The following is a 13385-nucleotide window of genomic DNA, read 5'->3' as shown; positions in this document are numbered from 1 at the left end:
TTGACCTCACACACATTTCTAACAGGTGCTGAAGGTGCGGTTGTCCTTTGGATGGATAGTCCAGCCTAGGGTAACCAACTTCTCTTCCTACAAATTTCCAGCGGGACCTGCCTCCTCCAACCCCTCTCCATACTTTCCTTTACTTCCCGGGTGGAAAGGTCCAGGAAGAAGCTTCTTCTAGGACACCAACTGATACAGTTCCAACTTCCTTCTGCAGGAAAAGGGAAAGCCGATGTTATTTGGCTTTGCCTTTTGGAACGCTGAGGACAGGGCAGGAAGGAAGCACATACACGTTTTTAAAAGAGGCATTTTTATTTTTGCTTCATGTACTCATGGCCTTGATATTTCATTTATCATCCATGGTATCTTTGGGATGTAAAAGTCTTATATAAAGGTATTGTAAATACCTTTTACATATAAGGTATTGCAGAAGTACCTGCCAAAAGATTCTCATTTAGAGAGGTTAAACAGTCCACTCAAAGATAGGGTCAAGTGAGGGAACCGTGCCATTTTATTCTGCAAGATTGCTTCTCCCTATACCAGGGGTTTTAATGTGTCTGGCAAGTATTGTGTAACCCACTAAAAACAAGGCAGGCCTTTTGGAGATACAACATTTAGTAGCAGTAAGATCTTCCTAAAGGAAATTAGAATTTGAAAAGTGACCCCAAACCCAAATAGCACAAATAACTGTATTCCAAGGTGCAATAGGATAGCGCCCTCTGTCCAAAATACAGAGAGAGGTACAGATCAGGTGGAAAAAGTAATGACTACTATTTTTAAGTTTTTTTATAAACAGGTAGCATGTGAGATAGGCCAGATTAAAAGGTCTGGTTCAAGTCCAAAGATGAGTCAGAATACATTTGATTCAAGATTGCTTGCACTGTAATTTACTCCCAAAATAGGAATGGATGGATGAATGTAACCCAAAAATATGAATGACCCAAAGATTGGGGGAGGAGGTTTGCAGACAGGGGGAACATGGCTCTGGTTCCCTTTTTCCTCCTAGTGTCTCCCACATGTGTGCTGAAGGGTCACTGGTCACAGCAGCCAGTGCAGTGTGAGATACCATGAGCACTCAGTGCCTTCTATACCCCCATCAGGTCTGTGAAAGAAGGCTTGTGAATGTACTTGTCTGTGTGCTTTGTCGCTCGTGTGCAAGTTTTCTGAGGTATCCACCTAGGATTAGCGTTATTATGGCATAAGGGATGATCTAGTTAAATTCTACTGTAAATAGTTTTCCAAAATGTTATACCAATTCATACTCCCACCGGCAGCAAACAAAGTTTCCATGGCTGCACATCCAAGCAAAAATCTTTGCCAGTCTGGTGGATGTGAGATTCCACTGTGGATTTAATTTGCATTCCTAGTTTACTAATGAGACTGTCTTTTCATAAGTGAATACACTTCAATGAAATGGTCATTTATCTCTTTGGCCCATTTATTCCCCTTTGGATTGTTAGTTCTTTTTCTCACTGATTTGTTGGGATGCTTTATGTATTTATTCTTGAACCTTTGTTGGTGGAACACCTCCCTGTTTATGGCTTCTCCTTTGCTATCTTTACTATGAGTTTGTGTTTTTGAAGACTTAGAGACTTGCAGGTCATGCCATCATGTGACTTTGGATACTAAAATGGATGAGTGAGTGGGGGCAGATTGACACTTTATTTCCCCATGAACAAAGGTTGGGAACAAATGACTAAGTGGATTCTGATTGCACAGTTCTCCTTTTCTCCAAGCACCCTACAAAAAAGAAGAGCTAAATCCCAGATCTCTGCAGCAGAGCCTTGCCAGTTTAATGACAAGCATCCCAATTTGCATATAAACATTCACATGCATTTGAGGTGACCTTGTATACGCATGGGCTTCACCACAGCAAGCACTCCGCTTACTCTGCTCCAGATGGAAAGAGTGACTCTTTCCATCATGCTGACTCCTCTTCCCATTGTATCTTGTATTTTTTTTACTACAAACTGGCAGCAGGACTTTGCTGTGCTGACAACCCTGTAAGAATGAAGACTCAATTAGGTCTTGATACTGCAGATTAGCAAAACTGAAGAGCTCTCATGAAAATCTTAGGAGGATATGATAATGAGATGTCAAAAGAACCGGGGAGTCAGCCACAGATGGAATCCAGCCAGGCAGTAGTTAGCAATAAGGAAGTTTAATAATAGGCAAAGAGACCCCAGCTTCAAGAACCAAGGGTACAGGCAAGATCTGGAAGGTTAGGAGGCCTAGGTAGGACAGTCATGAGACCTTCACGCACTATTCGAGATCCTGCTAGGCTCTGTTCTAGAAGTTTGGGACACGGCAGTGATCCGTTGAGTTGAAATCTCTGCCTTGATGAAGTTGGTAGATTTTCAAAGAGAGTCAGTTAAGAAACAAGTAAACAAAAAATGGCAACTACTGATAATGATAAATGCTATAAAGAAATTATGGTAGGGAAATAAGGTAAAGTGACTTAGAGTTGAGAGAAATATTCTTGTGACAGGGTCATCTAGGCATGCCTCTCTGAGGAGATGATAAGGGAGGCATAAAACAGTCAAGGGGAGAAATGTGAAGAGAAGAGTGCCCCAGACAGAGAGACATTCAAGTGCAAAGCCCCTGAGGCAGGAGAAAACTGGAAAGACTCAAGGAGCAGAAAGAAGTCAGCGTAACTGGCACAGGTGTACTGTGAGAAGAATGTGGAGAGGAGAGTAGGTTTTTGATTATTGAAGGGTCTTGGAAGCCAAGATAAGGAATTCAAAGTTTTCCCTCTGAAGCTTTTGGGAGGGTTTTAAGTAGAGGAGTGAGATGATATGGTTCAGACTTAAAAAACATCACTTTAGCTTGCGTGGAGAGCAGGCTCTGGGAGACCCCAAGAGAAGCAGGGAGCCCTGGTGAGAGGATCATACAGAGCTCTAAAAATGAATGGCTGACATATTATGACATGGATGAATCTCAAGAACATAATCCAAAGAAAAAGAGACAGAATCCTAAGGCTCACCTACTGTATAATTCCATTTAAATATCCAGGATACGTAACTCCACAGGACAGCAAATAGACTAGAGCTTTCCAAGCCTGGGAGAGTGGCTGCTAATGGGGATGAAGTTCCTTTTGGGAGGATGAAAATGTCCTAGAGCTAGACAGTAATGGTGGCCACAAAATCTTGTGAAAACACTGATTATACTGCTTCGCCCTGAAAGGATGAATGTTATGTATGTGAAGTCCAGGCCAGAAATGATGATGACAGGTTGGATGAACAGTAGCAGTCCTTGCAATTTAGCACAAGCGAGATGTGTCTATTTTTGGCATGAAATATCTACATTTTGTTTCATACTGTATTCTTTTCCTATCCATCTCAAAAACTATGTGGGTATCAATTTCTCTGCTTCCAAAACTTGGGAGGACTTTAGGGTGAACACTGTACTGGAAATCACCCTGGGAGAAACACTTTTCAAAAAACAATGGAAGAAATGTAATCCTAGCACTTGGGAAGGGTCATGAGTTTGAGGCCAGCCTGGGTAATTAGAATAAGAATCTACCTCCAAAAAATTAATTAAATTAAAGATTTAAATGACAACGAAAGTGCAATAAATACAAAAAAAACAAACAAAAAAAAAAACCCAGAAGACTACAAACCAAACATACCAATGTTGCTTCCTGTTGTAGGATAATTAATTTTGCCCTAATAATGACACAGCAGGTCACATAATTTTGAGCAAAAGAGGGAAGCTTTTCTTCTTTTTCTGATTATTTCATAAGATTATTTTTGAGCATTTTTCAGAAATAATAAGCAACATTATTCAAAGTCTTCTGTTAAGGTTATTTTTAGGTTTATCCACTGCATGTAGCAACTGTGATGTGGACTTGGTAGGAAATGAGAGCTCTGTATGAAAGTCCAGCAACCTTTCATGCAAACCTCCATGCTTTGCAGGAGGAGCTGGCTTCATCTCTTTGGTCCCTGGAAATCAGGAGGCATTGTGGGTAGAGATCTCAATGGTGCATTTTCCCCCATGCAGGCCAGGGGTTTATCTCAGACACAGCCCTGAGACATAAATTCCTTTCAAGAAATGTAATGAGAATTTTTTTAAAAAGCTAAGTCAGTAGCTTTTTGCAGCTACATTGATGCCCATAAGGCTAGATTTTCATATGATAGATGTTCTGAGAGTAAAGGCATTATAAAAAGGAGTAAGGTTATTGCTAACTTGAAGCATGACATTTAAAAAATTCCAATCCATTGAAAACAGAATCTTGTCTGTACTCCTTAAATTGCAATTAAAATATTAATTCATACCTAATAAAAGATTTATTAGATTTTTCTTGACATAGCTATGAATCACATCTGGGCAAAGCTGGCAGAAAAACACATAGCTCTAGATTTATGAGGTTTTATAAAATGGAACCTAAAATTAAATGATAGCTATAAAAATACAAGGACAGATAGAGTAATTTTTGTTGTTTCTACACAGTAAATTATATAATCATTTTTTATTGTTAGGCTGATTTTTCAATTATTTAAAATAAACCAGAATATTATTATGTTTTCTAAAAGCATCTGGTACTTATGAAAAATACATAAGTTCCTTATATAGACATACTAAGATCAAAATTTTATTGTGTTTGGCCAAAGGTAACTGAATAGAGAAAAAAGTGGGTGCCATTTGACATTTTAAAAAAGATAAAATCATCCAGAGATCAGGAATGAATTTCTGAATGTAAGGGACATGCTGTTAGTTGATGTCACAAAAGGGGTAATCACTACTCATTTTATCTCTAAGTGTCTCAATTTTAGCCCTGAGTATTTAAGTGGTCCATATAGATATGAGATACTGAAAATTATACATACAGGTATGACAGGTTGTTTCAAGTTAAATGATTGTTGATATTATAATTAAGTTGTTCTGAAAAGCATAAAAGTAGCCAATGTCAAGTACTTTATTCTCTTTGCTCCTCAATAATCAAATTGCTTTTTCTCAAAATTAATCCAAAGCCAGGCATGGTGGTGCACACCTGCAATCCCAGCCTTAAAGAGGCTGAGGAAGGAAGATCTTGAGCTCAAGGCCAGCCTGGACTACATAGTGAGACCTGTCTCAAAAGAAAAAAAAATTAAGCCATGGTCCTTTTTGTATGTTTTCACCCAGCCGTGGGATTCTGATGTAAGCTACTGCCAAACTTACTGAATCCTAAGCTTAATCTAAGTTTCTATGCAGTGTAAAAGAAATAGACAGGGACTGGAGGCATGGCTCAGGTGGCAAAGTGGCAGAGTGCCTGCGATCAAGAGTGAAGGCCTGAGTTCAAACACCAATACAGTATCGAAAGAGAAAGAAAGAAACATAGATAGAAAAAAAGAAAGAAGAGAAGGGAGGGACGGAGGGAGGAAGGGAAGGAAGGAAGGAAGCAAAGAAGGAAGGAAAGAAAGAAGGAAGGAAGGAAAGGGGAAAAAAAGAAATAGCCAAGACAATATACCTCTTACAAGAAACTGAAAAGTAAAGTTAAGGCCACCATTGCCTTCACTGAGTAGATTTGTCAGCAGGTGGCCTTTGGGACTCTCTACCATGACTATATGTGTAATGCCTATGTTCAACTGCCAACAATGGATTTGTAGCAGTTGTTACCAATCAACTTCAACTTATTTGCTCTCACTCTTCTTTTCTCCTATACTTTTATTCCCTTTCTAAAAAAAAAAAATCAACAAATTGCCTTTAACTCCCAATCTGTCCCACCATATTATTATCTGACGATACCCTCAGGACCACTGCCTCAATTCTACATGGGGAGACACATTTAAGGTAGGCATTATATTACCTTATTTGATAACATTTTGCTTCCTTGGTCTCCTGATAGAAAGCAAACCTTCCTTTCTCTTAGCACTTTCCATCTCCTTCACATAGCTTTTTTTTTGTCCTTCCTCTCTCCCTCCCTCCCTCCCTACCTCCTTCCTTCCTTCCTTCCTTTACAGGATCTTGTTTCTGATTGCTGAGATTATAGGTATGCACCACCATGCACACTTTCCCTTATAATTATAGATTCACAAGAAGTTGTAAAACATGTACGAGAGCTTCCACATATCTTTTGCTTAGCTTTCCCTAATGGCATTTTAAAAAGTGGACTATTCATGGAATAATACCGACCAATGAGGGATGAAATAAGTAATATATGCAACAATATGGGATAGATCTCAAAAATATGATTTTGATTCATACCGATTAACCTGGCTCTCATTAAAAAAAAGACAAAAGCAAATGTTAATGAGGACATGGAGAGACTGAACCCTCATACATTGCTGGTGGGAATGTAAAGTGATATAGCCACTTTGGAAAACACTGTGGCTTTTTCTTTAAAGGTTCAACATAAATTTACCATATGATCCAGTATTTCCTCTCCTTGTTATCTATTTGGGAGAGATGAAAACAGATGTGCAAAGTTTTACACACAAAGGTTCACAGAAGCATTCATTATACTAGCTGAAAAAACACAAACAATTGAAATGCTCTTCAACAGAGGAATGGAGCTGGATGCAGTGGCTCACACCTGTAATCCTCGTTGCTTGGGAGGAAGAAATTGTGAGAATCATGATTTTAAGCTAGCTCAGGCAAAAAGCTTACAAGACTCCATCTCAACTTAGAAAAAGTTATGCATGGTAGTGTACACATTATCCATACAGGAAGTGTTAATATGAAGATCTGGGTCTAGGCCTGTACAGGCATAAATGGAAGACCCTGTTTGAAAAGTAACTAAAACAAAAAGGACTGGGGGCATGGCTCAAGTGATAGTGTGCCTGTCTAACAAGTGCAAGGCCCTGATTCAAACCCAACTACTGTAAAAACAACAAAAACAAAAACAAAAAAAACTGGAAGAATGGATAAGCAAAACGTGGTGTATCCATCTGCTGGAATGTTTTTCAGCCCTAACAGAGAATGAAGTGCAGATTCATGCCACAGCATACATGAAATTCAAGAATGTTATGCTATGTGAAAGAAGCCTGACACATATTGTGTAATTAAGTTTTTATGAAATATTCAGAAAAGGCAATGTGTGGAGACAGAAAGCAGAGTACTGCTTACCTGAAAATGAGCAGGCAGAGTCTTTCCCAGATCCTGAAAATATTCTAAAACAGGATTATGGTGGTGATTGCACATCTTGATGAGTTTGCTAGAAGTCATTCAATTAAACACTTAGAAGAGGTGAATGTAATCTGTAATGATATGTAAAAGAAGTCAGATCCAGTGAGTTCATTGGTGTATAATTCCATTTGTAGGAAATCCAGAAGCAAACAAAACTGATCTATGATCCTACAGAGCAGGAAGTGGTGGCCCTCTCGTGGGCTGGGGGTTACTGAATATAAAGGAGGGACTCTCTGGGGTGATGAAGTTGTCCTGTGTCCAAATCTTGTTTGGGGTGTGGTTACCCAAGTGGATACAATTGTTAAAACTTGTCATACTGATCACTTAAGATCTGCGCATTTTATTATATGCAGATGATACATTCATTACGAAACTGTCAAAATATCCCTATTTGCAGATGACATGATCCTATACCTTAAAGACCCAAAAACTCTACTCAGAAGCTCTTAGACACCATCAATAGCTACAGCAAGGTAGCAGGATATAAAATCAACATAGAAAAATCATTAGCATTTCTACACTAATAATGAACAAACTAAAAAAGAACATATGAAAACAATTCCATTTACAATAGCCTCAAAAAAAATCAAATACCTAGCTGTAAACCTAACAAAAGATGTGAACGACCTCTACAAGGAAAACTATAAACTTCTAAAGAAAGAGATTGAGGAAGACTATAAAAAGTAGAGAGATCTCCCATGCTCATGGATTGGTAGAATCAACATAGTAAAAATGTCTATACTCCCAAAAGTAATCTACATGTTTAATGCAATGCCCATCAAAATTCCAATGACATTCATTAAAGAGATTGAAAAATCTACCGTTAAATTTATATGGAAACACAAGAGGCCACGAATAGCCAAGGCAATACTCAGTCAAAAGAACAATGCAGGAGGTATCACAATACCTGACTTCACACTATATTACAAAGCAATAACAATAAAAACAGCATGGTACTGGCACAAAAACAGACATGAAGACCAGTGGAACAGAATAGAGGACCCAGATATGAAGCCACACAACTATAACCAACTTGTCTTTGACAAAGGAGCTAAAAATATACGATGGAGAAACAGCAGCCTCTTCAACAAAAAGTGCTGGGAAAACTGGTTAGCAGTCTGCAAAAAACTGAAACTAGACCCATATATATCGCCCTATACCAATATTAACTCAAAATGGATCGAGGATCTTAATATCAGACCACCAACTCTAAAGTTGGTACAAGAAAGAGTAGGAAGTACTCTGGGGTTAGTAGGTATAGGTAAGAACTTTCTCAAGGAAACCCCAGCAGCATAGCAACTAAGAGATAGCATAGATAAATGGGACCTCATAAAACTAAAAAGCTTCTGTTCATCAAAAGAAATGGTCTCTAAACTGAAGAGAACACCCACAGAGTGGGAGAAAATATTTGCCAGCTACACATCAGACAAAGGACTGATAACCAGCATACATAGGGAACTTAAAAAACTAAATTCTCCCAAAACTAATGAACCAATAAAGAAATGGGCACATGAACTAAACAGAACTTTCTCAAAAGAAGAAATTCAAATGGCCAAAAAGCACATGAAAAAATGCTCACCATCTCTAGCAATAAAGGAAATGCAAATTAAAACCACACTAAGATTCCACCTCACCCCTGTTAGAATAGCCATCATTAGCAACACCACCAACAACAGGTGTTGTGGGTAAAAAGGAACCCTCTTACACTGTTGGTGGGAATGTAAACTAGTACAACCACTCTGGAAAAAAATTTGGAGGCTACTTAAAAAGCTAAACATCGATCTACCATTTGATTCAGCAATGGTATACCCAAAAGACTGTGACACAGGTTACACTAGAGGCACCTGCACACCCGTGTTTATTGCAGCACTATTCACAATAGCCAAGTTATGGAAACAGCCAAGATGCCCCACCACTGACGAATGGATTAAGAAAATGTGGTATCTATACACAATGGAATTTTATGCAGCCATGAAGAAGAACGAAATGTTATCATTTGCTGGTAAATGGATGGAATTGGAGAACGTCATTCTGAGTGAGGTTAGCCTGGCCCAAAAGACCAAAAATCGTATGTTCTCCCTCATATGTGGACATTAGATCAAGGGCAAACACAACAAGGGGATTGGACTTTGAGCACATGATAAAAGCGAGAGCACACAAGGGAGGGGTGAGGATAGGTAAGACACCTAAAAAATTACCTAGCATTTTTTGCCCTTAATGCAGAGAAACTAAAGCAGATACCTTAAAAGCAACTGAGGCCAATAGGAAAAGGGGACCAGGAACTGGAGAAAGGGTTAGATCAAAAAGAATTAACCTAGAAGGTAACACACACGCACAGGAAATTAATGTGAGTCAACTCCCTGTATAGCTCTCCTTATCTCAACCAGCAAAACCCCTTGTTCCTTCCTATTATTGCTTATACTCTCTCTACAACAAAATTAGAGATGAGGGCAAAATAGTTTCTGCTGGGTATTGAGGGGGTGGGGGGGAGAGGGAGGGGGTGGAGTGGGTGGTAATGGAGGCGTTGGGGGCAGGGGGGAGAAATGACCCAACCCTTGTATGCACATATGAATAATAAAACAATTATAAAAACATAATAATAACTTCTTAATACCATCAAATATCCAATTCTGAATCCCATAATTAATTATATATAATTGATTTGTTTGAAATAATCTAAACAAATTATATAAATTGTCCTTAACTGATACGTCTATCAAATCTTTTTCTGTTTTCCTGAAGAAAAATACTTTAGTTTTAGGCAGTATTTGATTTGTGTGAACATGGTATTTACTCTTTAAGAAATAATTTACATAAAATAATATCCAAATATTCTGTGTATAGTTTGGTTACCTTTTAAACAAATGTATGTGTTTTAAATTAGAAAACGTGAAAATAGGAGAAAAAACTTAAATCATTTTGGCTTATTCCTTTTTATCCTTTTTTTTACAACCGCCTTTTTCACAGTGAAATAATATATGTAAAATATAGTATCTGTTATTATTATTATTATTCCATAAAGTTAAATTGTTGAGGAAGTTTGCAGCTATAAATCTTATGATGCAGTCATGGTCACTTTGGAAGACCCAAGCTTGCTTCTGGTGGCTGTACTGTCATGTCCATGTCTGAGGGACAGTTAAGAAAAAGACGCATGTTTCAGCAGTGTTGTGTGTGCTCACCTGTCTTCTAATGCATTAATTTATTTCACAGCTTTCCTGAGACTGTATAGGCCTTTGTGTTGGATTCATTCACAGATCCATGCACACACTCAAGTATAGCTGTTTTATGGAAGGATTACTCAGGTTTTTCCTTGGACATTTTAAAATTCTAAATTGAGTGATTTTCCTGAAGATGAAGTTATATCCCAGACTTGCTCCTTATATGGGCTTTTTGAAAATACTTTCCATAAAACACTTTGGGACATTGGTTTTTCTACAGTCTCATTAACTTTCATGTAAATGCCAGGCTTTGTTGAGCAAGAAGCAATATGGTTGATGATGGGAACTTTGGAGTTTGGGTTTTTTATTTCTAAGCAGCTTTCCTCTCTGTTCTGGGATAGGTCACAGCATTTGTAAGCTTGCGTTCTTTAGGGGGGGTTACTGCTCTTTCTCCTGAGATGCAATTCATCTGTCAGGAAAAACGACTGTCAGAGGTGCAAGTATAGTGAGGTCAAGGTGAAGCAAACAAGTTTATCCTATGGGGACTTATGGATAAAATATGGTTATCCCACCTTCTAAGCAGTTTTGAAGATAATGCCAAAAAGATTAAGTATAAAGGTAGCCCAGTGTTCTTACAAGTTTATGAGACTTCAAATTGCTTGAGCAATTGGACATCCATAGGCAAGAAAAAAAATTGACTTTGACCTAAACCTCCTACTTTATGTAAAAATTAACTTAAAATTAATCACAGACTCAAATATAAAACATAAAACTATAAAACTTTACAGGTGGCTGTAACATAATCATGTTACTTTATGCTCCCAACAGCAGCGTAGGAGGAGTCTAGTGGCCCCACGTAGCTTCATCTTTACCTTTCCTAACCTTTACTGTCCTTTGGAATGATAATGGCATTGTACCTATGTGTTTTTTCTAAGTTTCTTCATCATTTAGGGATAATGCTAAACTTTCTATCAATTGAAGTATATGTTATCTGGAACTTGTTTCATAGAATTCCAGTGGGGAAGAGAAGCATGGGGTGAAGTTGAGTTGGATGAAACAAGATGCCATGAGTGGATGGTTTTGTAGCAGAGAATGGATGCCTGGGAGCTCATTCAACTTTTCTCTCTAATTCTATGTTCGAAACATTCATAATGAAATTTAAAAGTTGAAAGATATACACATTTTTAAATGTGCACAAACCAAGTTAAGCTGTTGAACCAGCCATAATATTCACTGTGGAACTTATTACCTAGTTCTTAGGTACTTCTGAGCAAATAACTATATCTGAAGACAAAAAGGTATGAATGCCCTACAGTATACACAACAAATCCTTCAAAAATGCCCTTGTTGAAGAGAATACTATGGATATTTTGAGTGATATAATAGCCTTATTTGTCACATGATTTGATTTTTTTCCAGAGGGAGGTCTTGATAATGAGAAAATGTTATTGAGACCTTTTCTGACTAACATGAGTGATTCTGATACATACTAATTCTTCTGAGATACTAATTTTACCAGTGGCTCCATCTTTCTTCAGATAAAGATAGAAGAATTTATAAACAACTCAATGGTTATTTTCCTCCTCCAACCACCTTGATATCCCAGGAGCATGAAAAATTTCTTAAAACCATTGCAATTAAGTAACATTAAATCATTAACATTATTTTCAGTATTTTAAGGGAATTAAGTAATTTTCCCCAACCACATATGCATAAATGATAAAGAAACATTATCTCGGGAATTTGACTTCTATTTTTTCTTGTCTTAAAAGTTAGTTTTTACATTAGTGATATCCTACCTGCCAAATATTATCATTCTCATAGACAATTACTGCCATTTTTGTAAAAGCATAGGAGGAAACAATTCAGATCCTGTCACCCAAGATAAACGACAATCCTTATTTTTATTTATTTTATTTTATTTTATTTTATTGTTTTATCATTCATATGTGCATACAGGGCTTGGGTCATTTCTCCCCCCGCCCCCAACCCCTCCCTTACCACCCACTCCACCCCCTCCCTCTCCCCCCCACCCCCTCAAAACCCGGCAGAAACTATTTTGCCCTCATCTCTAATTTTGTTGAAGAGAGAGTATAAGCAATAATAGGAAGGAACAAGGGTTTTTGCTGGTTGAGATAAGGAGAGCTATACAGGGATTTGACTCACATTAATTTCCTGTGCGTGTGTGTTACCTTCTAGGTTAATTCTTTTTGATCTAACCTTTTCTCCAGTTCCTGGTCCCCTTTTCCTATTGGCCTCAGTTGCTTTTAAGGTATCTGCTTTAGTTTCTCTGCATTAAGGGCAAAAAATGCTAGCTAATTTTTTAGGTGTCTTACCTATCCTCACCCCTTCCTTGTGTGCTCTCGCTTTTATCATGTGCTCAAAGTCCAATCCCCTTGTTGTGTTTGCCCTTGATCTAATGTCCACATATGAGGGAGAACATACGATTTTTGGTCTTTTGGGCCAGGCTAACCTCACTCAGAATGATGTTCTCCAATTCCATCCATTGACCAGCGAATGATAACATTTCGTTCTTCTTCATGGCTGCATAAAATTCCATTGTGTATAGATACCACATTTTCCTAAACCATTCGTCAGTGGTAGGGCATCTTGGCTGTTTCCATAACTTGGCTATTGTGACTAGTGCTGCAATAAACATAGGTGTGCAAGTGCCTCTGGAGTAAGCTGTATCACAGTCTTTTGGGTATATCCCCAAGAGTGGTATTGCTGGATCAAATGGTAGATGACAATCCTTATTTTTATGATGTCAGAGGACAATCCAGAAAAAAACAGTTCATTCTAAACTCCACCCCTAAGAATTACTAACATCCTCTTAGGAAAGAGAAGTCTACCTTGGCCTGTCTGTGGCTTTGCGGCAGAGTTTCATTGCCGAGCACACATAGTACTCATTTAAAACTTATAAAGCTATCAAGTGGATAATATCTCATTTCTTCCCAAGGTTTGATTGATGATCTCATTCTCTGATTCTCTACTTTGTGAGGATATGATTTCCTGAGAGTCATTTTAATTCTCTAAGTCTGGGATAGAATTGAAGTGCTACTTTTTGATTGTTAATTATAAAATCTTGAAATTCATTAGTGACTCACTTTCATATCTTACACA

Source organism: Castor canadensis, chromosome 9 (assembly GCF_047511655.1).
Source record: "Castor canadensis chromosome 9, mCasCan1.hap1v2, whole genome shotgun sequence".
Classification (NCBI taxonomy): Eukaryota; Metazoa; Chordata; class Mammalia; order Rodentia; family Castoridae; genus Castor; species Castor canadensis.
This window is presented reverse-complemented; position numbering follows the sequence as displayed.